Genomic DNA, 25,546 nt, shown 5'->3' on the forward strand with positions numbered 1-25,546 from the left:
TGCTTTTAGGGACAGGGAAAATGAGGAATGTTTGCTGTGACTAGCAGGAAAATCTTCTGGCTGTTCTACTGAGGATGTCCTTCCACTTCCCTCAGTACACTTTTTAAAGTTCGATTAACTCTTCTGGAGCAGCAGAGTCATGATAAAGTTCTAAGGAATATTGCAAAAGAGGCAAACTTGAATGTGTTGCTGCTTTGTCTTGCTAGATACCAGTGGTCAGATTGAAGCCTCTGGTTGTACAATTCCCACTTGTTCTTGACCTCAAACCTCCAGCCTATGTCAAAGTCTTGCTTTCCAGAACTGCATGCCCTTAAGTCTAGGGCAAACTTGTGACTGAGGGAAGGTTTGATATCAAATGGTCTCAAATCCTATTGAAATCAGTAGGTTGAGGGTGCTCATTGCTAAAAGCAGGCTCAACAGCTAAGATGCAATGTGCAGATCAGATCCCTCCTGCAGCTGGCTTGCAGAGCCTTGGACAGAAGCAGTAGTCTTGTTCCCTGCCATGGACAGTCTTGAGCCTTCTCATTAAACTGATCATTATTTATTATATACACACACATGCACTCTTTCTCTACTTTAAATATATGTGAATAATACCAGACATGAGTGTTCCTGTGTGGAATAACTGAACTCAGTTACGTTTGGCATTCAGTTACAACAGGAAAAAATGGGTTTTGGTAGCTAGTGCTGAATAGCAGAGGCCAACTCTTCAAGTTTTTCCATTGCAAAAATGCTATGTCTGAATTTCTTAAATAGCGTGTGTCTATAATAGGCCCAGAGACATGACAGCACACGTGGAGCACATGAAGGGGAAGACACAGGACATGAATTTTTCTGCAGGTTTTAACAAAGCCAGAATTTTCCGTGCCCTCTCTGCTCTGCCACACAGAACAAAAGCCCCAGGGAGTTTGTTTCTAAAGTCATGTGAGAGCTGCCAGCAGAAAATGAAAGCCCCAAGGATTTCTCCAGTCATTGAAGGGGCATCCATAGCCCATAAATTTGAAAATGCAACTGAGCTGCACTTTGAAAGTGAGAGGAGAGTGGCCTGGCACAGTCACTGGGGAGTCACTGAACAGTCAAGACTGACACAATATGGAACTCATGAACCTATGCTTAAACAAGTTATTTGTTTAACCAGTATGTGACTTACTGCATGCAGGTGGCTGTTGGGCCCCACATCCTGAATGTTCCTCTGCCACCTTCCCCATGTCTGTGCATCAGTCAGCTCCCCTTTGGGGACACTTGATGTGTGTGATGACACAAAGCCTGCTGGAAAATCCCAAACCCACGCTTCGTTTCAGACCTGGGCATATGGGATGCCTGGCTCTAACAAGTAACATCAGTTTTCCTCTGCTGTCTTTTCAGAGGGACTGCCCACCTCTGAGTCTGGGGGCAAGGGTCTGTGCGAGGAGCGGCGTGAGTCTGCTTCTGGTTTTGTCTCCGTCATACAGATATGCAAGCCTTGGAAGCGAGTGATGTTGCTTCCCTCCGAGGCCTCAGCCTGCAGCTCACCCCGAGCGAGTGGGGCAGAAAGTGCTGCAGGAGGCAGCTGCCCTGCGTGGGCACTGCGGGGGTTCTTGTCCCAGCCCTCGGCTGTCTGAATCCACGGCAGACAGAGCTGCTGCATGGCCACCGCCACTGTCACGGACAGTTGCACCTGATGCGTAGGAGTTACTTGGCACCTTGTGGATGTAGTTTCCCATTGATTTTTTCGTGGAATTGATTTATAGAGCTATTTAATGGAATTGATTCTTTTTACAACTTTTTTCCCCTCTTAAAGACCAATTGTTTTTCTTGAATGATGGCTACAAGTTTGTGTTTATGTATTAATATGCTCATGCACCCGCAGTCCTAACTGTGTTCTTTCTACTTGCACTGCAAAAGAAAGTCTCAATCTCAAATGCCATCTTAAATTTTAATATTATATTTGATGTATGACCTGGAATAAATTTAATGTGCTAGAACTTGCAAGACGAAATCCTAGTGGTGGGTATAACCACAAAGCAGTGTTCCATTAAGCCAAGGACTGTTGAGAATGTCTGTTGTGGTTGTGTCTGGGTTACAAGTGGCTCCCTTTGGTTTAGTGTAGGTGGATATTTTTATTCTGCCTGGCTTATGAACAAGGGGATGAAAATTCAGAATTTACCTACAAGAAGTTAAGACTGCTGAGTTTTCCTTTACAAGCCCATAGGTAGGAACCACATTTTTATCCTAAACCCAGTATTTTTATTGTACTTAATGTCTTTCATTGATTGCCGCTCCAAAGTAGCTTGTACTAAGAAAATATGATATTCTGTACCTGGAGGAATACTATGAGAAAATGTGGATATCATAATTCTCTGTTATTGTTTTCCACTTTGCAGGTCAGTTCTGTCAGTATGTTTAACTTGCAAATTTGTTTTGTGGTTTTGGCCTTCTTTCTTATTTCCTTCCTTTCTGTCTCTCGTCTTTCAAGAAGCACCAAAATAAATTTGGGCAGGATCCTAGCTCTGGGTGGGACTCCTGAGCAGATATTACGCCACCCAAATTTCCAGATCAGAGAGACTTAAACATGTGTGCTGAGGGCTTAGGATCCAACTAACAACTGCCTGTCAAGGTACAATGAAATAATCTCTGAAATAGCCAGCACCCAAGTCATACAAGTTATTAGTAATCCAAAAGTACCTCCTTGAATGGCAATGTGGAACAAACATCAACCATCATAGTTGTTCTGTGTGATCCCTGTGTGAAATTTATCTAAGCAATTTGGCAGCTGTATGTAGTACTAACTGGATCTTCCAAGTGGTGGTCTGATGCAGCCCTAAGCATAGCACATTTGGGTAATCTAGTTATCACCAGAGAAGGGACAGAGATAGAGTCAGCACTAGTCACCATCCTATTTGAATAGAAAAGCTCTCAACTTCATGGCTGCTTATCAAAACTTCCACCCTTGGCCAGCTATAATCTGTAGCCATCTAAACACTGTTGAGAATCCAGCAGGGCCCCCTACTGTGCATTTAACTTATACTGTGAGTTTAACAGGATGGCCAAGAATAATATCATTAGTATGCTGAATGTGCAACTGCTAAAGAAGTGGGTTGTACATGTGAACAAAGCTTAGCAGGAAAACTGTAGATGGTATGTGCATGATGCAGAGCAGATAACAGCAGTTTATCCGGTTGTCTTGTATCTACAACTCTAAATCCCACATACCATTAATTTTGGAAAAGGACTCCAAATGTAAGCAAATTGCTCTGACCCAGATTTTAAACTGGTAAAGGAACTTGAATTCACATGCAAGACAATATGGGCCCTTTTGCAAAACATGGTATTTAAATGTGGCTTACTTAGAGAAGCTTCCAACAACAATCAATCTTCACCATGTGTCCCAGAAGACAGCGAAGACTTTATTCAGCATCTTAGTGATCCTAAATGGCAGTCTTTGAGAGGGAAAACTATATCATTACTTTGTAAATTAAACCTGCAGCAGTTGAATTATACTGTAGTTTTACAGAGGTGTTTTATATACCACAGCCACATTGTAAACTAGATTTTGTTTGCTTGGTATTATACCAGTGATTTGTAGTCTGTCTCTGACAGATGTGTGTGTCTCTCTCTAACCATCACATGCCCTAAGCAATTATGCAGAGTTAACAAAACCTAGAGAAGGCAACTGCTCTTATCTGTCTTGCCCCATGCCAAGTCTTTGCCTTCCAGTCTCTGCTGGGAAATAGTAGAAATTCCAGGCATTCTTTGGAAGGGAGAGGGTTAAGTTTAAAGAGAAGGGTATCTTGTCTTTCACCACTACTGGGGTGGAAAGATTTTAACTGTGCCTGCTCCCTAGAGGTGCTTCGTTATGGGTGTGATGATATGGCCTTGGCATGTCCTTGTGGGATAGGTTGGACATTAAGGATCTGTACTGCCAAGGTTCTTCCTTGTCATATGGACAGATTCTGGCATCGTGACTCTCAGGACATCAGAGAAAGCATTTACATGAGAACATGAGATTTCATAGTTGGTGTTACGTAAATTGGTCTACAGCAAAGTCTTTATATAAAAGCACTGTTTGGCTTAGGGACTGCAGAGCCCTAAGGCTGTCACTGGGCGCTGTACAAGCATAATCTCTTCCTGGAGAATGTCACAGTCTAAATGGACAGTATAGGCAAAAGGTGAGAAAGGAAGCAGAGACATGACAAGATGCCAAGGTGATGTGACAGATGGAGAGAACTAGGAGGAGAACCTAAATTCCTTCAGTTCCAGTTCACTTTGCTACCAGAACAGACTACTATTATTACAGCAGTCTCTTTTTGCATCCTTACTCGTCCAATTAAATTAACTTTCCTTGCCTCAAGGACTGACACAGTCCCTGTACCGTCTTCTGGTGTATTTTAGCTATTCCAGAGAACTGGAACAACAAGCACACAAACAAGTTACTGCACACTGACTGATCATTGCTTACTCTCTGTGTGTGAGGCTTTAGCTCATGGCAGTGAAAGGTAACCAGATAAAACAGCTTTGTGCCCAGGACAAAGCCAGCCACACAAGTAGAAGCTGCTTCTGGATTTGCACAGCTATATGTCAGTCTAGCTAGTTCTGGAGATGCCTACCTTCTGTTTCGGTCTCTGGGTTCCTGGTGCTGTGCACAAATGGGTGCAAGGTTAGGCAGTGCTAATGCCACATTAGTCTGCCCCAGCTCCATTTTGGGCGTGCATGTGCATCTTACCGGGACTGTGTCTGAGCTGTAGCTGGCTCTCGCATCGGGTCATAATGGTGTAAATTGTTCTTGACTGTGTATCTTAAAAAGAGCAATATCCAAGTCCAACTGGACTAAGTCTGACCTCTGGCCACCTGCTCTCAGAACACAGAATGGACCCTATTTTTATAAGTCTCCTTGAGATGAAATGGCATTAAGAGGAAACAAATGCAACTTCTTACTGCCCTGTACTCTGCCCTAGCTCCAGAGGGAGGTTTTATCAGAAAGCTCCTGTGGTTGCTCACTCTAATGTTGCTAGTGATTCAAATTCCTTGCCAGGTGCCTGCCTTACTAAGAGTTTAAGGGCTTGCATTTCTGCAGTGCTTGGACTCTGAAAGCTACGAAATGGAAATAAATATTCCTGCTCCAGAAGATGGTAAACAGGACCAAACAGTTACTTACTCTTTGTGTGTTGCCTCGGTAAATTTAAAGACTTCCGTGTATTAAATGATGCAATAGCAAATTCCTTACAAAAAATAAAATGCCTGTAATCAGATAATGGTTGCTCTGGTGCTAGAGGTAACATGGCATTGAATATCTCTTGGTTTGGCTTCCACAGCTCAGGGGTGAGGGGAACTGGAATGGTGTTTACTGAGCTAATAAACTTCTCACTAAACATAATTCATGGGCTCTAGCTGGCTAATAACCAGGACCTCAATGCTCTAACAGTTGGCCCCATACATTTTAAAACAAAGCTTTATTTGAAGTGAAAACTTTAAGAAAAATAAACTTTAGGATTTAGTGGCCTCTAATATTATCCCCCTCCACAGGCCATGAGAGATCTCATAACTAGACTAGTGCATTTTTAAATATTTCTATTGCAGTCTGTCTGACCAATGCTAAAAGACCGTTTGCTCCAGAGATTGCCTCAGTATCATCTTTTGTTTGTTGTTTTCAAACTTACAGGAATCCATACACTTCTTTTAGAATAGCACTGTGCAGGGATCTTTTTCCCTATTTATGTTTAAAAGGAGTTTCTGCAGGCCATTTGAGTGCTCCAGGCAGTCAGCATTTCTTCAGCTATAAGAATAAGGTGAAGAGCTGAAACAAGGCTTACTTTCTTTAAGATGGCATTTTAAAACTTATTTCCATAACCTTTCTTACAGTCCTAGTTTTTCTCCAGAGAGGAGAGATCTTCATCTGAACAGGTTTATTTAAACACTTGCTAGATTATGTAGCAGGATTTCCCTTCCTCTCCTCATGAATGAAGACCTGTGCTTCTGCAGGTTCACTCAAGGAGTGCTCCTCCTCTGAGCACTACACAACTTAAGATTTGGATTGGTTTCAGATCCCCATCATTTCCCTGTGTGTAGAAGAGTATTCTTGTGTTCCGTGTTTATTTAGTTTCTCATGAATGAAATTTAAATTCTTAAGGAATCCCTAGCAATTCTCAGAAGGGTGTCGGTGAGTGGTGGTTCTGCCCTCTGGTGCTCGTGCAATTCGTCCTGGCAACAAAGTAGTTCATTTTTAAGGACTGGGAATTGGTTAATTTAGATTTCTGCTAATGGTTTTACCTTCTCTGGGAGACGTTGCCACTTTGTGCTTCAGCTTCTTCCTTGGACGGATGATGAAGAAACAACGCCTGCCTGCCTCCTGTCAGATGCTTTGAAGTCTGTAGATGAAAGATACCATATGAATGCAAAGTACTTGCCAGTTAATGTCAGCAAGTCATTTTGCTTGTACCTTGATGGAAAAAGCTTTATTGTAGGCTTACAATGAATGGATCTGCATATGCACCAGTAGTTCTTTCCCTTTTACTTAAGTCTTTTGTAGAATTATATTGACTACCTCTCAGAAAGATAGAGGGAGGTTAAATAACAAGCAATAAAAGATTATGAGAGGAAATTTCTTGTCATGTAATACCTTAAAGATAATACTTAGTAATATTTTGAAAAGGAAAGAAAATAATGGCTATGCACCCAGTCACAAGGAATTCCTGCTAAACACTGTCTCATTCTCTGTCTTTCAGGGATTGTTTTCTGATGCAGAGCTAAGCCTAGTTCCATCAATGCATAGAGAAGTTCTATTATTATACACTGATTTGATAAGATAATATAATTAGTGTCTTGGTCCATTGATGCAGACCTCTACTGTCCAAAAACAACATTAGGTTATTAAATCAATTCTTGTATTTGTTACAGTAATAAGTTAAAATAGCATTATTTAGATACCGCTTGTCTAAATTTAGATAAGTCATTCAACTGTATCCATGTTCGCTTATCCACATTCTTCTTCTGCTTTTAAAAACCAAATTCATTAGGTAGGTGTAGGCTTTGGATTTCCTGGCTTTTATTGTTCGGTGTGGTGAGGTCTTCCCTGTCAGTTATTTGTGTCTTGTCTGTGTGGCTCTGCCTCCCCTGCAGCAGATGGGCAGTAAGGAAATGAGGGCTCCAGTGGATAAAAGCAGCATCAGCATCAGCAGCTGCTTTCAAGAGGGTATCCATGAAGCAGGTCACAAGTGAGATAGTGCCTGGGCAGCTCATTTGGACAGATATCTACTAGCAATTTCTGCTGACACGCAGACCGGGAGACCTGGAACTGAAGGCTGAATTGGCACAGAGCTGAAGTCAACAGAGAGAAGAATTTTTAGGTAGAAAGGCAGGTCTAAGTTTCCCCAGATTACAGTTGTTTTGAGGAGCCTGGGAGCCTTCTGGCTCCAGAGAAGGAAGAAAGAGACCTTGCCAGATGCCCATTTCAAGTATAAACAATATTCCAGGCCTTAGTTCACAGGCTGATAGAGGTATTTACTATTCTGCTGGAAGTGGGTTAACTTACTCAAAGGTTGCAGGAAACTGGTTTTATAGGTGAACTTTGATGTGTTTTGCTTCTTTTTTAGCTCTAGAGGCACAGATCCTACAGGACAATGACTGATTTAGCCTGATGCTGAGGGATTATTGCATCTAATGAGATCTGTTTTTTCTAAAATACTGCATTTTGTATTAACTTGGGCTGCAGACTGCAATCTGCTCTGTCCCCTGGTCTTCTAACACATTTACTTGCATGGGACCATCCTGCTTCTTGCATGCTGAGGACTTCCAGGGTGAGAGCCAAGCCCTGCTCAGCTTTGCTCCAAAATTCTGCAGTGGAACACAGGACTCTCTGAGAATGCAAAGGGCCAAGTTATGCTGCTGTGCACTTCTGGTGCTCTGCTGCCATGACTGCGCAGGGCCAGATGGAGAGAGAAAGCTATTTAATGGGGCTGTGTGTTATTGGAACTTGCCATCTAACATTTCTTGCTTTCCCCAGTGTGTTCTCCCCCTTCCAGGGTGGAATGCAGTAATTGCCATACCAGAACGAAGCCATGTTCTGTCTGTCTAGTCTGGCATCCTTTTTCCAAGACAGGCAAACACCAGATGCTTGAGGGAAAGGTACAAGAACTCCTAAAACAAACTGTGGAATAACTTGCCCATAGAGGAAGTTAGTGGTTGGCTTATGCCCTGAGGTGAGAGTTTCTAGCCTTTATACAACTGTTCTGTGTAGCTGGGTATTCTCTATCACATACGACATACCTGCACTTCAGACATTCTGGCTGACTCCCTACCTCTTGCATTGGGGACCAAGGAACTCCACAGGTCAGCTCACTACTGCGCACCATCTCTGAGTGATTCCCAGTCTCGAACTTTTGGAGGGACAGGGATAGCAAGGTGTGATGTTGCTCCATAGTGTGTCACTGATACCACTGCCTGTAGGCCAGCGATCACTCTGGGTAGCTGTCATTCACATCTCCTATTTATTTTGTTTGCTAGTTTTGATTGTCTGCTGGCTTTTCTCGATTGCCTGTTGTCAGCAGCCCCTGTCTCTTCTGCTAAAGGCATAAACTGTGTTTGCCTGTGTGCTTTTTCGGTAGTGTTCCATTTTGCATACCTCTATCCTCTGCTCTCAGTCCCTTCTCCCTCTACATATGCAGAAGTCTTACTGCGCTGTACACAGCTTCGTGCTGTGTCTCCCGTCTTCCCTGTGCGTTAGGCCTGATGAATATAGCAGGTGTCCCTGGTCTTTCAGTAGCTCTTCCTGGAGAGGATCCTGAGAGATTGTGTTCCAGGTGGTATTACCGAATGTCAGGATTTACTCTGTCCTGTGAAGTGTGATCTGTCCTCTTCCCTACTTCTCCCTTCTAAACAGAAGAGCAGGAGGGCTGGCTCCACTGGTGCTCAATCAAGGCCACCAGTAAGGGACCACTGAACTTCTATTGCGAGTCAAGATAAGAACTCCTGTCTAGTTCCCTCCCTCCTGCTGTTCTCCAGTGGCTAAATCTTTAATCACAAGCTGCACATATGAACAGTGTGTCCTGCTGCATAGGAACATTGCTGGTAACTGGTGTGAAATAGCCTCCAGCAACCGAAAGCAAGAGGGAGAGAGGTCTGGCTAGAAATGAGAAAGACCTCAAGCGATAGCTTCATTCTCTGGTGCTGATGCAGAAGTCAATATTATGCAGGACCTGTGTTCACCTCAGGGACGAGGAAGGGGAGAGTGCTTTTTTAATTATGTATTGCTAATTCTTTCCCAACCAGCCGGCCTGGGATTTCCCTGCATTTTGAGGCAATGCTTTCATCTGTCTCCTGTTTAACAATCTCGACTTGCTTGAGAAGTTGGTTTTCCTTCTCATGGAAGACTGCATTGGAGCCAGAGTGTTGTTTACTTAATATCTATAATAAAAATTCTTTATCCTTTTTTTCCTTCCTCTCCTACTCAAAAAGGGGTGGCATGGAAAGTAGCACGTATTCCGTGGGGGAAGATCTTCTGGGTTCAGCCTACTCAGTAACCACAGTTACCAGGCTGCTCTAACTTCCAGCAGCTGGTCAGTCTCCCTTGTGCTAGCTGGACTTCTATAGCCTATGGTTCTGATTTGCCACAAGCTCTCCCAGCAATCCTAGGTAAACTGAGGCAGAGGGGTTAACTCTCTTTTCCTAAATGACAGCTTGAAATCTACCATTACTTGCCATTTCTCCTCTGTGAAATTATTTTTGCTGAAGTCTTTTGACCAAAAAATGTTGTGTCCGTGCAAGCAGCTGAGCTGTGGTGTTGTATGGCCCTTGATGAAGCTGTAAGAGGTCTGTACTGCTTAGGTAAGCTGGAAACAGACCCAGCTACTTACGAGCAGCACAACAATCTCACTTCTAAAACTTGCCAACTATCCCCTCTGTTAGGTGGTCAGATTAGTAGCTCATGGAAATGGTGGAGGCCGAATCTAGATCCAGGTTCATAAGCAGACTGTTGCACAGATGTGGCTGGAATGTGGTATCTATCTTTTCTGTATGTGAAGTAATGTCACGAATGTTTCCTGTGTGCTGTTGTCTTCTCCCATTTTTTGTGATATCAATGTCCTTTCTCCTTTTGGTATTTTCATTTTCAAACCACATATGCTATGGCAGATTGAAACAAAAGGCAAATGCAGAACCAGAGGTAGGGTTTTTTTAATGCAGCTTGAGATTTGTAGGTATGGATAATTAGAAAAATTGCATTTATAATTTTAGTTAGCTTATTTTCAAGTGGGGAGGGAAATGAAGTTTAGTGTGGAAGTGGAGAGGCTTCCTATGCCACATTCAACTCCAGCACAGCATGTAAATTCATCCTTTGTTCAACCCACTAATCCCTACATGGGCATTCTTAGAATTAAAATGCTCTTAATTCAGTAAAATGAGATAAACCAAATTAAAGTTCCTTTTAATACTGAATGAGTGTGTCTGTACAGAGATATAATGTGGTTTAGCTAATTCACTTTAAATTCACAACTTTAGTTAATCTGAATTAAGTTTCCCAAGTCCTGCATGTAAAGACCTCTTTATTTAGAAAAAGCTGCTCTTGTGGAAAGAGCAATGGACTCAGCCCTATCCTGAGGCATTCTGGCGTGCAGCTAGCTTTTTCAGAGAGAGAGTTTCTGGGCATTAGCAAATTGTCTACCACATCCTTTTCTTCTCCTCTCAGAACGCCTCTGTGCCACCTCCTAATATTGAGGTCTCTGAGTAACTTGCTCTGGTTTTATTTTCTGTGCAGCTGAGGAAACAATATTTCAGCAACTTGTGTCATTTCAGAACAGGGAAAGTTAAACTCATCCTAAAACTAGCCATGAACATACCCTTTGATTTGAAAGACCTGTCCAGTGGATGTTCACTGCCCAGGCCTGATACAGAGCAGGAAGCAGAATGTGGGATCTCTCTACGACAGCAAAGGTTTGTGCAGTTAAACCTAGCTTGTGTTGCATATAGATGGGAAAGCCAAACCATCAGCACAAATGTCTTTTAGGGTCAGAACTTGAGCTCAGAGATTTGCTCCTAGAAATACATGCTTTTCTGCTTGGAATTGATCTTGTGGTCATATTACACTTTTCTTATGAAAGGAGAAACCGGTCACATGGGTCAAGTATAACCATTTAGGACAAACACAGCTTAATGAAACTTACTGCTTGCCAGAGTGCTGGACCATGTGCACTTTGCCTGCAAGTTTCACCTAGTTCAGTTTATTAGACTGTTTTCTGACTCTTGTCCTACTGGGAAATTGTACATAGAATTGCTGCATTGTCTCATGGGCTGCTGGTTTTGCCAAAAGATCAGCTGGAGGGGATCATCTGGCTTCCTCTAAAATTTTTCAGTTAGAATTTCCAGTATGTTGATCATGGATGTTATGAAGAATGGGTAGGAGATACTTTTCCTTTTACTCCATAGACACAGGGGAGGTGGTTTTCTATGGGTCAGTTGATGAATTCATGTTCCTTCCACCTGGCAAAGTCATGCGTGACATGCTGAAGTCTCCAGAAGCCCTGAAAGCATCATGCACTGTGCGTGTGTACTATAAATAAACTATTAAAAACATAATTTAAAAACACCTCTGGCAAAGCACATGCTTAACTGAAACTCGCCTGGTGAAGGTTGACTCAGGGGTGTAGGAAGGAGATGGGGAAAGAGCAAGTGGGAGGAAAAAAATGGAACCTGCTGTCAGACAAAGCCACTTGTTTGTAATTTTCAGGCTGTCCAAGCTCTTGGCATGTCAGCTTTGGGAGATCCCTAGTGACTTTCTGGATATTTGCCCTTGGCATGCATGTGTGTGTGTGAACTGAGGATTCAAGTATTAACAAAGCTGCATGAGCAGGTTTAGTTAACCTACTAGAAAAGGATCAGATGTCTTAGAATTATGATTCTCCAGTTCTAGGAATCCAAATAGCTCCTGCTGAAAGTCTCAAATCAATCAGACAGAATAATTTCAACAAGTCCTTTTAATGAATTTTCATGTGTTCAACCTGCAATTTAGTTAGCTGCATCCTTTTAATTTAAATGGACAATACTTTTGATGAGCAGAGAAGCAGAGGCAGTTTGGGGAGAAGGAATTCTCTTAAGATAAATTCCCCTGATACTGTCTGCATAGGTATATAATCTGTACTGCTGCCGTCTCAAAGCAGGGTTAGCTTACTTGCTTGTTTTTTAAAGATGTATGAAAACAATGCATCTTTGAGCAGGAAAAATAAGTCTTCTACAACAAGGCCTCTTTAGATTGCCTGCTAAGGGGTTAAATGCATCGCCCAATTCTGAGGAAGCCTGTTCCAAGGAAGGCATTGACTGGAATAAGGTTTTGCTGCAGACACATGCTGATGTGCTTGCAGCAAAGATTGCAGGCTTATCAGTAAAGATAAACATGCAAGGGCTTCCAAAACCATGTGTCCCTGCCACTTGTTTGGGATCCTTTTTCAGAGACCAAGAGAAAATACAAGGTCTTCCTCAAGACAGATGCTACTTCGAAGAGGGCAGCCAGCAGACTTTGTAGAAACAGAGACCATATATTACTGTGTGGTTTGGAACAGGTACAGGAGGTATTAGTTTACCTGATTCAAAATAGTACTTGAGACCTTGCAGTATCATGTGGGGTTGGCTCTTTCCACTCAATCATCAGTCTTTTGCTGAGTGTCCAAACACTGGACAATGCTGGGTTTTGTTGTCCTCAGTTACTTGCCATAGCTAATTTCTGCATGTGGCTTTCTGCTGCCAGGCAGTCTCCAGGCTTTACTACCCATTTGTTTGCCACTTCCCACAAATACTTTGTTATTTTATTTTAATCCTGGTGCTGAGAGGAGGGGAAGGGAGATAATGTTGTTTTAAAAGAATGGAATAAAAATGCACAGGATCAGCTATAGAATTTCTGGGCACAGAACAGACCTCTTGAGTTGCCTGCAAAAACAGTCACAATGGTAATATTAGGTGTAATTATGGTGTAGCCTTGTAAATAATACATTTTTCTTTATTTCCCTCTCTTTCTGCTTCTATCACCAAACACTGCAAAGCAGGAGATGCAGAAATCAAGCACCCGGCATCTTGAGGCCAAATTCCAAAAGTCTGCATTGAAAAATGCAGAAATTATTCCAGATGGGTGAGGACTGGCACTTTCTTTCTGTCCAGGAAAGTCTGTGCCATTCTGAAATCTCAGCCTGGGTCCCTCTGTTTTGCCACCAAGTCTGATTGACACCTACATGTGTGTGGCCCTTTTACACAGGGGTGGACTTAAGTTTGAAAATCCGGACATTTTTGGACTGTGACAACAGTTGGTATGGTATTTCAATCTGTATTTTAGTTTTTTTTTAATTATATATATTATATAAAAAGGGAGTGTAGCAACCTATTGCACAAATCAGAGAGGAGAACAGTTTATAAAAACAATTTAAAAGTTTCTCTCAGTGGAGCGGGTCTTTGAATGTGGAAAGAGGGACTTGTACAACTTAAAAAAATTCTCTTAAACTTGCAATGTGATAGATAAAGCTAGTTCTGAGAATGTGAAAATATGGGCTCCATGTGCTAAAGCTATTTGAAAAGAGGTGTGAGTGAAGGGGCTGAGGTTGGTGTGAACGTCAGACTTCCTGCCTCCTGCACTTTCTGTGTCGCAGCTGTAGCACGTTCATAGTGTGGCACTTCTTTTAAAAGGGACTCTGAACTAACCCAGCCTTTCAGGAAAAGACCAGCTTCAGCCAGAAATTCTGGCCCATCGCAGGATGACAAGAGGAAGAGCTTTGTTACTAGCTTGTGTTTGATCTTAGCTGCTTTTTTTTCTGCTCTCAGTAGCATGTTAATGATACCTGTGGGAGGTGAAAAATGGGTGAATTCCTGATAGGGTGCGGACAAGTTCGCAGTTTAGTTCTTGCCCTCTTCTTCCCCTCTGGTAAAAATTTTGGGGGCTGGCCCAGATGCATAAAAAGGAACTTTTTCCTAGAATAATTTTCTGTCTTACATCTGCTGAGGACTCTGAATCAGAAAGGCAGTAAGCAGTTGACTCTGTTTTGTCTCCTCTCCCCCTTTCTTATGTTTAAAATTATGAGTATTTATGGGAAATGACTGGCTTGAAAGTCTAGGACAAGTCTGAGCTGCCCATAAGCCATTTGCCTTTGATACAGTTCAGTTTTGCCTTGTTTATTTTAAAATTTAAAGCTGAAATGCCAAGTGCACCCTGAATTCCCATTCTGTTTCAAATGCCAGTTGCCAGCTTCACATCTCTTCCATGTGATTCTCTACATATCACCCCACTCTTGGTATCAGAGAATACAGCAGGGTGGGTAAGCTGCACCCTGGGTCAGAAGAACAGGGTGATGGTGAAACAGAAGGGTGCCAAACATGGAGGCACATATGCCCCAGCTTCTGCTGCTGCCCAGGGAGAGGGGCTGCAAGTCTCCGATAAGGAATGGAAAGAGACCAAAAGGGATGGGTGGGCCCCCAAAGGCAGCGATCTGGATGCCAAAATATCTTGCTCCAGCTTTGCAAGGAGCAGCATGCAAGTGCCTCAGAGGAAGGGCTAGCTGTGGTTTGTGGTTTAGGGAGTTGACACACATAGTCTCTGGACCCTTTTTCATGGGCCTGTGAAGCAGTGTTCTGTCCCAGGAACTGGAGCCTGTCCTCCTTGGTGTAGTCCTTTCTTGCTTAGCAGGTTTGAGGCTGTGTTCAGAGCAAGCAGTCATGGCTGTCTGTCAGAAAGGCTCCTGGCTGAAGAGGTAGGGTTTAGCATCCTACATAGTTTATGCTATGTATGTTAGAGTTAGATTAGGATGGACATGTCTGTAATTAAACACTTGAGTTTGGGTTTCTGTTTTTAAACTACTGTTGTAAACCAGCAGTAGGTACTGTGGCAGGCAACCTGTGACTATGTTTCTGTGCCCAAGAACTACTCTATTTTTTCCTTCTTTCAGTCAGTGAACTGTGTAACTTCTTTGTGGACAGAAAGAACAGTGTGTTGACCTCCACTGCTGATCATACTTCAGTTGCACCCAGATATAACTGATAGCAGTTACTCACCTGGATTTACTTTCTGTCAATGCACGTAGCTGGTCACATGGAGGGGAAGTAAAATACTTCAATAATATATATAGCATAAGTGCCTAGATGGAATAAGAAGAAACAAAGTGTGTCAGAGGGGAAAATGCACTGCAAATCTTTCAAATTAAGTAAGAAAACATTTCCATAGTTCAAATATTTCATTCTGCAGGAAAGGCTGATGCTGAACCTGATAAAAGTCATCCAGATGGTGAGAGATTGCTACCTAGTACTAAAATACCAGCATGCCTATTGACCTACAGTGTGCTCCTCATACCTGGCAAAGCACTGGTTACACTAATCTCCCAGTCTGCTTCCCTTCCAGTTGCGAGTTCTTCTACAGGGATGACCAGAGGGAATCTTAGAGATACTACAAAGAAGCCTTTTTGCTTAAGAGGGCATATGTACATCTTTTAACAATCTCGTTGTATACCTCCTTTGTGGGAGGATCCCTGACCTTATACAGAGAGGGACAAGTGCTAATTAACTTAATTCTGGGAACAGGAGGTGGTATGACCTTTTCCAAAGTGATTCTTTTGGGCTAGAGTTTACAGAGAGGTATTTGCTAGGACTGATGTCTGGCTTTGCTATGAAAACATTATTCATAGAGAGGTGTAAAATTCCCTGGTGTGGCTGAGGGAAGAAATTAACCTCCCATCCCTCTGGTTTGGGTTCATGGTTCCTTGCCTAAAAATTGTTGGCACTGTGGCCATACATTTGTTATTTAGTATCAAAACACAGTTATGTTTGCTGTCTCATCTTTTAGCACACAACACAGCAAGTAGATCCAAGTTATTAGATCGTTGTTTTGGCCACCACTCACTGTATGTGGGAACATCCCATATTTTACTGGCACCTCAGGAAGAAATTAATTTCTGGGGCATTTTCTTTGTCTCACTATCATGTCGTCTGTCCTGAGCATCTTCCACATTTCTCCCTCTTTTGCCAAAGAAGTGGTAAGGATTCTTAATGCCACTTCTGCTGCACTCCCACCAAGAAGATCAGGGACACAATGACAACCACTCCGAGTGTGCCTATGCTATTTGATTTTTGTTCTTGCTACCAGTATCAAGCGATCAGTCCCAGTTGCCCCAGTGTAAACAAAACCAGAGGCAGATACAGCACTGCCTTAGCAGCAACTGCAGAAGGCAGAGCTTATGGAGATGTGCCTGGGGTGAGCAGGACAGAGGGCAGTTGCTCTGACTGTTGAGGACTGCAGCCCCCATGAAGGAGGCAGGTTGCTGAAGACCCCCTGGCTGGCCATGTGTCAGGCTCACAAAGCACCTACGAAGCCCTGCCTGCTGAGAAGTGGGCAGAAAGCTGGCCATAGGGTCTTACAGCTTGAGAGAGGTAAGGCAGCAGCCGGTGAGACTAAATTTTCCTCAGGGAAAGAAAGATCTTTGGTCCCTGCTCCCTGTTGTCTTCTAATGTTTTTTAAACTCCCCAAAAAAAGCAATTCTTTCTCATTCCCCTCCGCCACCCCCAACAACAAAAAAGCACAGGTTTGCTGTACCCTAAGAGAAACAAATGTAAGTACCTCTTTGGAAAACACTCCTGAGGCCTGCGGCCATCCCGCATTCCTGAGGCGGCTGCAGGCCTCCTCCCCGGCGTGCCTGCCCAGCGGGGCAGCGGCTCTGGGCTCTGGCGGCACATGGCCTCCTGCTGCCCCAGCACAGAGCCCCCAGCACAGCCACCCAGTGCTGCCCTCCCGCTGCCCCAGCACAGCCACCCAGAGCCCGACCCGAGCCCGACCCGGGGCTCGGACCCCCCGGAGCCTGGCTGTAGCCATGTGTTGTGCTGCTTGTACTGGAGGTGGCTGCTGAGGAAAACAGAAGTGGCACCTCCACCAGGCTGCCTTTGCTGCTGTGTTCGTTCAGAAGACAGCTCCACGTCCAAAGCATTGCCAGACTGATCTACGAACACTGCGGAGCAACCAGCTGCCATGTCCTCATCCTACTTCTTGTCACAGCATCGCCAGTAGAGCAGGAAGCTTTTGGTAATGTAACTAGGTAAGGGGCATTTATTTAGATAAAAATGAAGGTAAACCCCCTATTTCCCAGTTGGTTTGACCCCTATTTACAGAGATTTAGTAATGCCTGTATGTAGAAGGAATATCTACATGACTGAAAATGTGCCCTGCTAATATTAAAAGGTATACTGTGGAATTTTGCCTAAGGATGAAATGTAATTTTAATTGAAAGCTGCTGTAACTTGATAGGGAATATCCACCACAGTCTTGAGGATCTACTTTAAAATATAGTTAAACACAGAGCCAACTCCCACCACTGTCTCTTCGAGCTACACGTCCTCTTTGATCCATCCATGGTGCTTACAATTCCTAAGAGACACACACACTGCCAGTAGTCAGAGCTCATTAATATTTATATGATACCTTCCATGTGAAGATGTGCACTTTGCAATTATTAATTAAAACAATTTCACAAACCCCTAAAATTTAGCTCCATTTCATAGCTTACAAAACTGAGACCCAGCAAATTTGTGTGTCCTAGCATGAGACAGAACGAGATTAGGGACATGGAAGCTTGCCTGGATGGACTCCTATTATGCCATATTTCTTTCTTTCCTTCATCAGTAACTTTTGAAAAGGCAGCACAGGTTTGCTTTGGCAATAAGATGCACTATGAGCCTGTACTACCAGGGCAATCCTGAGGAGATGAGTGAAGGGAACCTACTCTTTCATTGTGGTTCTTCACAGAGTGTTTGCTTTGTAGAAAGCCTCTTTAGAAATGAAACCTGGAAACAGCTTCTCAACCCTGCAGAGAAGACCCTGAATGAATCTTTACTTGAATGCGTTAAACCCCTCCCTAGCACCCTGTATTTCAGTTCCCATGTAAGAGTAGACAGAAGGGATGGTGGCTTATAATCCATGCCAGACATGGGCTCTTTCCTGGTGCATATGGAATGAAGGAGCTTGGCTCAGTGTGAGACTGATAACGGGAGGGAGGGCTTGCCATGCGATTAGACCAGTTCACTGTAAACACCTTAGTTGCACAAGTGGCTCAAACTTTGATCTTTTTGTTGTGGAAGAGAAATCTGAGACTGTGAAACCTGCCCTCAGTCACAAACAAGGAGGTGGACATTACTCAAACCCAAGCGTGGAAACATAACTACAGTTAAATGTGATCAAAATGGAAAAAGCACTTCTTTCTTCCTCATCCCTTGCTCCCTGATGCACTGAGTGCTTTTACTAGGGGCTCCTACGCTGACTTGCCTAGCTCTGTTTGTGAGCACAGGCCCCAGTCCCACACCTGAAACACCCAAATCCAAATGCTCCTGAGTGCTGTCTGGGATAAGGTTTAAGCCACAGGTGCAATTAAGCTTTTAAGTGGTAAGCCTATTTGGTTAGGGGCACACCTAGAGCCTGCAACAAGCTGAGAGTAAAACTATCAGTCTTTCACACTGACAGGCGGTTCCTGAAATACTGCTGGAAGGGTTAAGAAGAAGCTGCAACATTCGTAATTCTCCTGGTATTTATTGTAACAACTCTCTGAACAAGTTCTCTGTGGATGCATCTGGCTGCCCTAGTGAGGTGGGACTTGGTTTTAATCACAAATCTGGTAATGTGTTATCAAAATGATGGTATTGTTAAGGCCCTGGGCACACTTTCTAGTCCTCTCTTCTTTTCCCCTCACCCCCTCCCTCCCAAATCTGCTTGAGCAAACACTGGAGCAAAAGGAGAAGTATCACAAGAGTGTAGGCTGTTAGTGTGTGGTTTCTTTTCCTATTGGCAGTGGGAGCTTTGATTAGCTTTTTAAAGGAGAAATATCATAACAGGTTGCCTAGTAAAAGGCTGGTGAATGTTTTAAGATGCAAATGTTCACAGGCATTCCATGAGCGTATGAAAAATGCTGGATGTGAGACTTCAGTAATTCCTTGACATTCTGACTTCTTTGCGCTGCGTCATAGCTTTGCTTTTATAATCATTAGGACAGCATCAGAGACCTTTGCTTTGCATAGTCTTGAGTTCTTGGGCAAGGATTTAAAAGTGGAACATTAAGACGTTGTTAGTGAACATGTCCTAATTAGTCTCTACCTTGGCTGCCACATGCTCAAGGGCCGTGAGCCTTACCTATGCTATGCCTCTCAAACGCCTTCAACAATATAGCATTTTATCCTAGTCTAGACAAAGTCTTAAGGGTTACTTTGTCTCGTCAACTAATCACTCCTTGTAGTGGGAAAACTGCTTTCCTACAGGATTGTTTCTTTGCCTGCTTTTTCCTTCTTGCTGTCTCTTTTCTCCTCTCCTCTGCATACCTTCCCTGCAGCAACTCCTGTTCCATCTGCTGTAATGTAAGCATTAACTATTTAATTGCTGATTAGGAAAAGCTCATCACGTGGGCTCTGAAACAATAATGGAGTGGGAATAGAGGAGTGGGAGGCAGAGGGAGATGTGTGAGTTCTCAGTTCTTTATCACAGGCTGGCCTGGGAGGGCATTACTCATTTTTGACGTCATGAGGGTGTTTAAAGTCTCTTCAATCTAATGACTAGAACAGTTGAATGGGATTTGGATGCAACTGAGTACTAGTCATCTTTTGCTGCTGAACTTGCTATTTGACCTTGAGTGAGCTAGGCCTGGCCTTTCATCCCTTAAGTGGATAGAGGGCAAGTACTGTAGCTAAGTGCTTTGAGATTCTTGAATTAAGAAAAAATACTCATGCAGAAGACTAGTTGCTTCTCCTGTATAATAAAATAGTGTGGAATGTTGGAATTCTTCCTTTATGTTTCTGCACCAAGTTGCACAGGGTGAAATGAGAAGCTGGAGGAGATCTGCAGTTCTCGAACCAGCAAAAGCCCTTTTAGCTCTATATTCCCAGGCAGCCATATAGAGGCTTTTACCCAACCAACTAATTTCCTTGTGTGACACAAATTTGGTTGATGGCCCCTTTCCCCCTGGCATGGGCTATTCTAAGGATTCTTACGTTATTAGCGCTTTGGCTGCTCTTTGCACTTGCAGTACCTAGCTGCCAGAGTCAGATGTAGTCTGTAGTGCAATACTTGTGAAAATTGGGCAGACTCCTGGGGGACTGTGGGCAGTGGGGGGAGGGAAGGTGTGGAGGGGGACTCTGCAACCCATAAAGTCAGTCTCTGCCCTGAGGATATTTTGTGGCTAGTCACCGTCACCAGTTTCTCACTTGGTTTGGCGGGACCCTGAAAGTTGAGCTGGAGATGGAAATTGGACGTTTTCCTTTCTGTCATGAAAGAAAGGACTGAAATATTTTGATAATGCCATTGTAAAAGACAAGAAAATGGTATTCTTAGCAATTAGTTTCAGTCTGAGTAAAACACTTTCCCTTGCTATCTCATTTGTATAGGGAGTTTATTGTTAGCAGATGCTTAATTTCTGTAAGCAATTAATATTTGGAAAGCTTAAATATTATTCGTATACATGTAAAAAAACCTTGTATTTTATTTCAGTTAGGGAGTAAGCACTCACACAATGTCCCCTCAAAGACTGCACAAAGACCAGAACTGGCATTCTTGATACTTTGAAGGAACCGGTGGGTCTATGTGTAGGAGAGGACAAAGGAGAGAGTAAGTGTATATATGGGCAGGGAATGGAAATAAAGGAAAAAATACCTTTGAGAAAAGGGACAAAAAATGCCAATATACTTCTTGTGCTGTCTGTCTTCATCAAAAACAACCCCCACCTCCTCTCCCTCAATCCCACCTCAAAACAAAACCCCAACACAATTCCACTTAGAAAACATCCTTGCAGATCACGTGGCAGCTGGCAAGGGCTGCTAGCCCTTCTGCCAAAGACAGCTTAGACTCCTGAAACAAAGCAAACTGGGCTGAATTCTAAGCATAAAAAACTAAAGCAGCTGCCTCCCTGACATCCTGGGTCGGACTCTGATTTCAGTTTCGCTTCTGCTAGATCTTAGGTAATGTCATTGCTACGGTGTAACTGAAATGAGAACTGGGTTTGCTAATCTTGACATTGGGTCACCCATTGTTAATCAGTTTGTTATCTCTGTTATATTTGTGGGAGCACACACACCCACTCCCTTTAGACTGCAGTAATTTATTTGGCCTATTTTATGTCTGATGGTCACTTGAAACTGTACCTCTTGCCTGTCAGCAGCTGTAGTTGTTTTGCTAAGTGACTATCTAAAGTGAGACTTCCTTGTGCAAATGTGTATTTTAGACACTGTCACCAGAAATCCAGTGGTTCTCCTCTCTCCCTACCCCTCCCATCCCCTTCAGCTGTTTAGACTTCAGGACACATGGCTTAAATGAACGTGTGCTTGGAGTTTGCAAAATGGCTTGGATGACAGGAGAAATCGGATCACACAATGAGAGTTCAGAACCCAGCCACCAATTGGTACAACAGAGTCTGCAACTCCCTTATGCTCATTATTGTCTCAGTATAACATCTAGCAACGTGCGTTTCTCACGTCCCCCTCTGAAAAATGGTAACACAATTGAAATGAGCAGGCGGAGGAATGTCACCGCCTCCCTTTGAGCGGCTGGGCTGTCTGCCTTTGCTTTCTGTGGTACCCCCAAGGGCTGTGGGTATGGGGGTGGAGAAGGGCCTGCACACCTTATTGTACCTTCTTGCTTACGCTGGAGAATCTCCAGCTTATCCTGCCAGTGCAGTGACTGCATGTGGAGGAGGGGGAGAGGTTGTGTTGCAACCTCTGAGAAAATTAGTTGTCTCTGTTTTATCTTTTGCAGCTGCAGCACTTTTCCCCCCCCCCCTTCCTCATCACCCCCCCCCCTCCCCATGTGAGTGGTATGTCTGAACCATATCCTTCAAAACCAGTTTTCTAAGCAGATTAGATGGGTAGCAGAGACAGCTATGCAATCAGGCAAAAATGTGCACTCAAGCCTTCATCTCGTGCAGTGGCCAGAGCAGTAAGTGTCTACCACCTGGATTATTTTTTTTTCTTCTTCATTCTCTCCCTTTCCTGTTATTCTGAAGTGCTGTGGTCTGCTGCTGTTGTAGACTGAAATGAAATGTTCATTCTAGTCCTTAATTATATCAAAAATAGGGAGGGGAAGGAAGTTGGGTTCCATGCTAATACTTATTAATGTGAAACATAAAGCATGCTCCCTGGCTGGCATGCTTCACCATGCAAAGTGACATTTGCTCCCTGTGAGCATGCTGAAGGGTAATCAGGGGATTACCCTCTGGTCCTCTAATACGAATCCTCCCCTGACTGGTCTGAAAAAACAGTGTCTAAGTTTACTGCTCCTCTGAATTCAGTATGCTCTCCTGGGCTGCCACTGCATGTGAATTTGGTCTCTTGCTGGCCCACATCTTTCAGTGCTCTCTATCAGCCTTGTTGCGTGCTAGGAATCTGACAATAATGGTCTTCACCTGCTTTGAGATATCATGAGAACTCTTAAGCATTGATACTGGTTTCATGTCTGTTCTCTTATAGGGCAACGAGCTGAATTTAGGATTAAGCTCTCCAGACGAGTTTGGAAACCTTATGGCTTGTTCAGTGTGGGTGGGAAATGGGGATAGGTTAGTGGGCTGAGTGGCAGACCTGAGGAAAAGAGTTGAGTAAGCTTTGGCTTTCCTCCAAGAGAGGAAACAGAGCAAAGTGTCCCAGGAGCCATGTGTTGCTTCTCTGGAGGAGAGGAAGGAACCCAGAGCAAGGCGATCCAGAAATGCTTTTTTACTCTGAGTATGGAGAAACATGGTGGATAAAAGGAGGGAGAGAACTTGTGATAAAACTAGAAAAGAGAAGTTGGGGATTGAGGTTTGGGGGAAGAAGAGAGAAGGACAGAAAATAAACCCTTTATTTCCCATATAAGGCATGGAGAACAAAAGAAAAGAGAAACTAACATGAAGATCTTTGTGCGTTTTATGGGGTAAAAAAGAAGCTACTAGAAGCCCAGACAAACAAAGATATATTTGAAATATTCATAGAAAACTGTGCTTTAACATATTGGCACAATGTACTTGATTATCTTCTGCTGATCCCTCAAAGGTAAAAAATTGCATTGTGAAGATGAAGAAATTGGAAACAAAAGAAAAGCTCAATCTTACTGGCATAAAGGAGGTGAAAAAGTGGGTGGAAAGCTGGTTGGATGTGTCAACCACAAAAGCAGTGAGATATGATCATTGAGAATTCAGGTTTTAAAATACAAGGAAATCACAGAGATATTTTTCACACTGACTTGTAAACAGCATCTTTGGGTATGCAGCATTGCCAAATTTACCCCTGTCATAGGGGCAACTTACAGTAAGTTCCCACCAAAGCCATACGCCATCTGTTTGAATTACTTAGAGGGAAGGTTCGTCTCCTTATTCCCCTTCTATTAGATGTGACAGATTAATGTCTTTGAGGGCAGATCACTGTTAGGCTAAATCTTTCTCTGGTTATGATTCCTTATAACTATAAAACAGTCACAAGGTTATAGGGTTTAAAAAGAGAGGTTTATTGCAGTTTCCAACACTGAAACTATAGGCTAAGTGTCTCTCCTTTTTCTCTTTTTTTTCTAAAGTAAATCAAAACCATATATGCACATGCACTCTACCTTCTCTCAGATACACAGACCTAGGGGTAAGAACACACATTACAAGAGAAGCATTATAGACCCTACAGGAAAACTATTAGCTTTCTGTGAATACATACTGGTCCTCCCACTGAGCCCTCTCCACTTGTTTTTAAAGCTGTTTGTTGAGCATGAGTTGGCAGCTCCCCTAATGTTTGGGGCAGACCTTGGAGCCTTCAGCAGCTCCACCAGCATTTGTTGCTATCCAACTATCCTAAAAGCCGTGCCCATGCCTCAGCTAGAAGCAGCAAGGTATTGACCATTCAGACATCTGTTACAAAATCTCTAGTTCAGTACTTGTCAGACTCTAAACTAGTCATTATACTTGGTTGATGAACTTGGTCTTACAGTCCTTGGGTCACAACAGGAGCTGTGTAGGAGGCAGAGGGGTGCTAATATTGCTATGATTTGAGTTCCCTGGTGGGGAAATTTCCATAAGCGTGAACTTTGTTCACTGTGTTGTTTTTAAGACAGTTTGTAAGAACGCTGCTGTGGTCAGTAGGAGTGAGTTTTTCTTTGAAGTGACTTTTTCACTTCAAATTGTGTGTGTGTGTCTAGAAAAGCCTAATTCTAGACTTCTGATCACCACTAATATTAATAAACTAGTTTTTTACTGGATATGTTATATTGACCTGTCTATACTACCTGAATGGGAATATCTCTTTGTTTTGCTTTAGTCTGAAAGGCTTCACTCGGAACTGGTTCAAAACATTGCATTGGATTCCAAGTAGTCCTCGGCTGGTCAGAGAGCTGTTGTCTGATGTACTTGTCCTCTTCTGCTGGACTCCAAGAGCCCTGGCCTTCCCATATGGCATAATAGCTCTCTCAGAGATCCTGCTGTGCCATGGGACACCTCGGTGTGTGCTATGGGAACTGCCTTCCAGGCAGGGAGTCTGACCCAGAAGTCAGAGCAGGGTTATCAGGCTGCCAAACTACAGTGTCTGAGGCAGTGCAACATTGTGGGAATAAAAGTAGTTCAATGGTGTACTGACTCAGAACAAAATTTCTCGGGTCAGGTCACCAAACCAAAATGAACCAACTTTGGTTTCAGTAATGTAAAAATATTCCTCTTCAAATGACACAAAATGCACTGGTGTTCACAAATAGGTGGGGTTTGGGTTGTTGTGTTTTTTTTTAAACTTGTGAACTTCCGTTTTACAAAAGGTCTCGAATTTCAGGTTTTCTCCCTGAATTGGGATGACATCGAATGTTGAATTACTGGAATTTCTTCCTTTCTGGGGAGGAGGCAGCTGATGAGTAGGAGCAACCAGTTTCAGGGTTAGGACAGCTGACTCTGGAGACCTGTAAAATGGAGCAGAGCAGTGATGGTGGGGCAGATAGGTGATGGAGGGGAGGGGAACACACAGGCAGAAGGAGGGAAGTAGGAGACAGGAATGAGAAGCAGCGATGACAGCTCAACCAGAAGAGTAAGGAGAGAGCAGAAGTTCCTTCTTGGCTTCCTGGGCTGTAGGAACTGCTACATTTTTGTGCTGTGTTATGCTGTTGGCCATGCCTAGCTCGGCACCTTCTGCTTTGCTTAGTGACTGGCAGACATGCAAGCTGGTGCTGCACTGAGAGCTCCTGTCAGAGAGAGCTTGAAGTGCTTCATAGAGTGGGTGAGGTGGAGCTGGAGGTTCACAGCAGTGCACAACTAGGAGTGCTGCATGGTTTCACTTCTGCTCCTTCTGCAGTTGAGTCCTTCCGTGCTAATCGAATGGGGGTGAATGCAGGACCAAAAGATGAGCATTCCCCAATTCTCAGCTGGGCTCTGAGCAGGGCACTGCAGCCCTTGCAAGCTAAGAGAATATCTCTGCCACTAAGTCTTTTTCTGCAAAGCAGAATTAACAGGAATACTCTTTTTTTTTTTCTGGTGTGACTGGGAAGGAGCACTAGGGCCTGTTCATAACATACCACAGAGTGTTTATTATGCTGATGCTTCTATTATTTAACAAGTTTCTTAACTTTTTAAAAAATATACCAAATTGATATACTCCATCCATCAGC

At 43.4% G+C, this 25,546-nt stretch overlaps 1 protein-coding gene across 8 annotated transcripts in view; it reads left to right on the forward strand.

Annotated features, from left to right (window-relative positions):
- HIC2 (HIC ZBTB transcriptional repressor 2) overlaps positions 1–25,546 on the forward strand; it is an 82,300-nt gene that overhangs the window by 13,066 nt on the left and 43,688 nt on the right. For 4 of the 8 annotated variants that reach the window (XM_080374238.1, XM_080374237.1, XM_080374232.1 and 1 more), the window contains exon 1: positions 6,336–10,902. The exons of 3 other annotated variants lie outside the window; for them this stretch is intronic. The gene's annotated coding sequence lies outside the window, so the exon portion shown is untranslated. Of the gene's footprint in view, positions 1–6,335; positions 10,903–21,834; positions 21,890–25,546 lie in introns of those variants that run through there. One more of the 8 variants, XM_080374240.1, reaches the window with a different exon arrangement.

Source organism: Falco punctatus (assembly GCF_963210335.1).
Source record: "Falco punctatus genome assembly, chromosome: 1".
NCBI lineage: Eukaryota > Metazoa > Chordata > Aves > Falconiformes > Falconidae > Falco > Falco punctatus.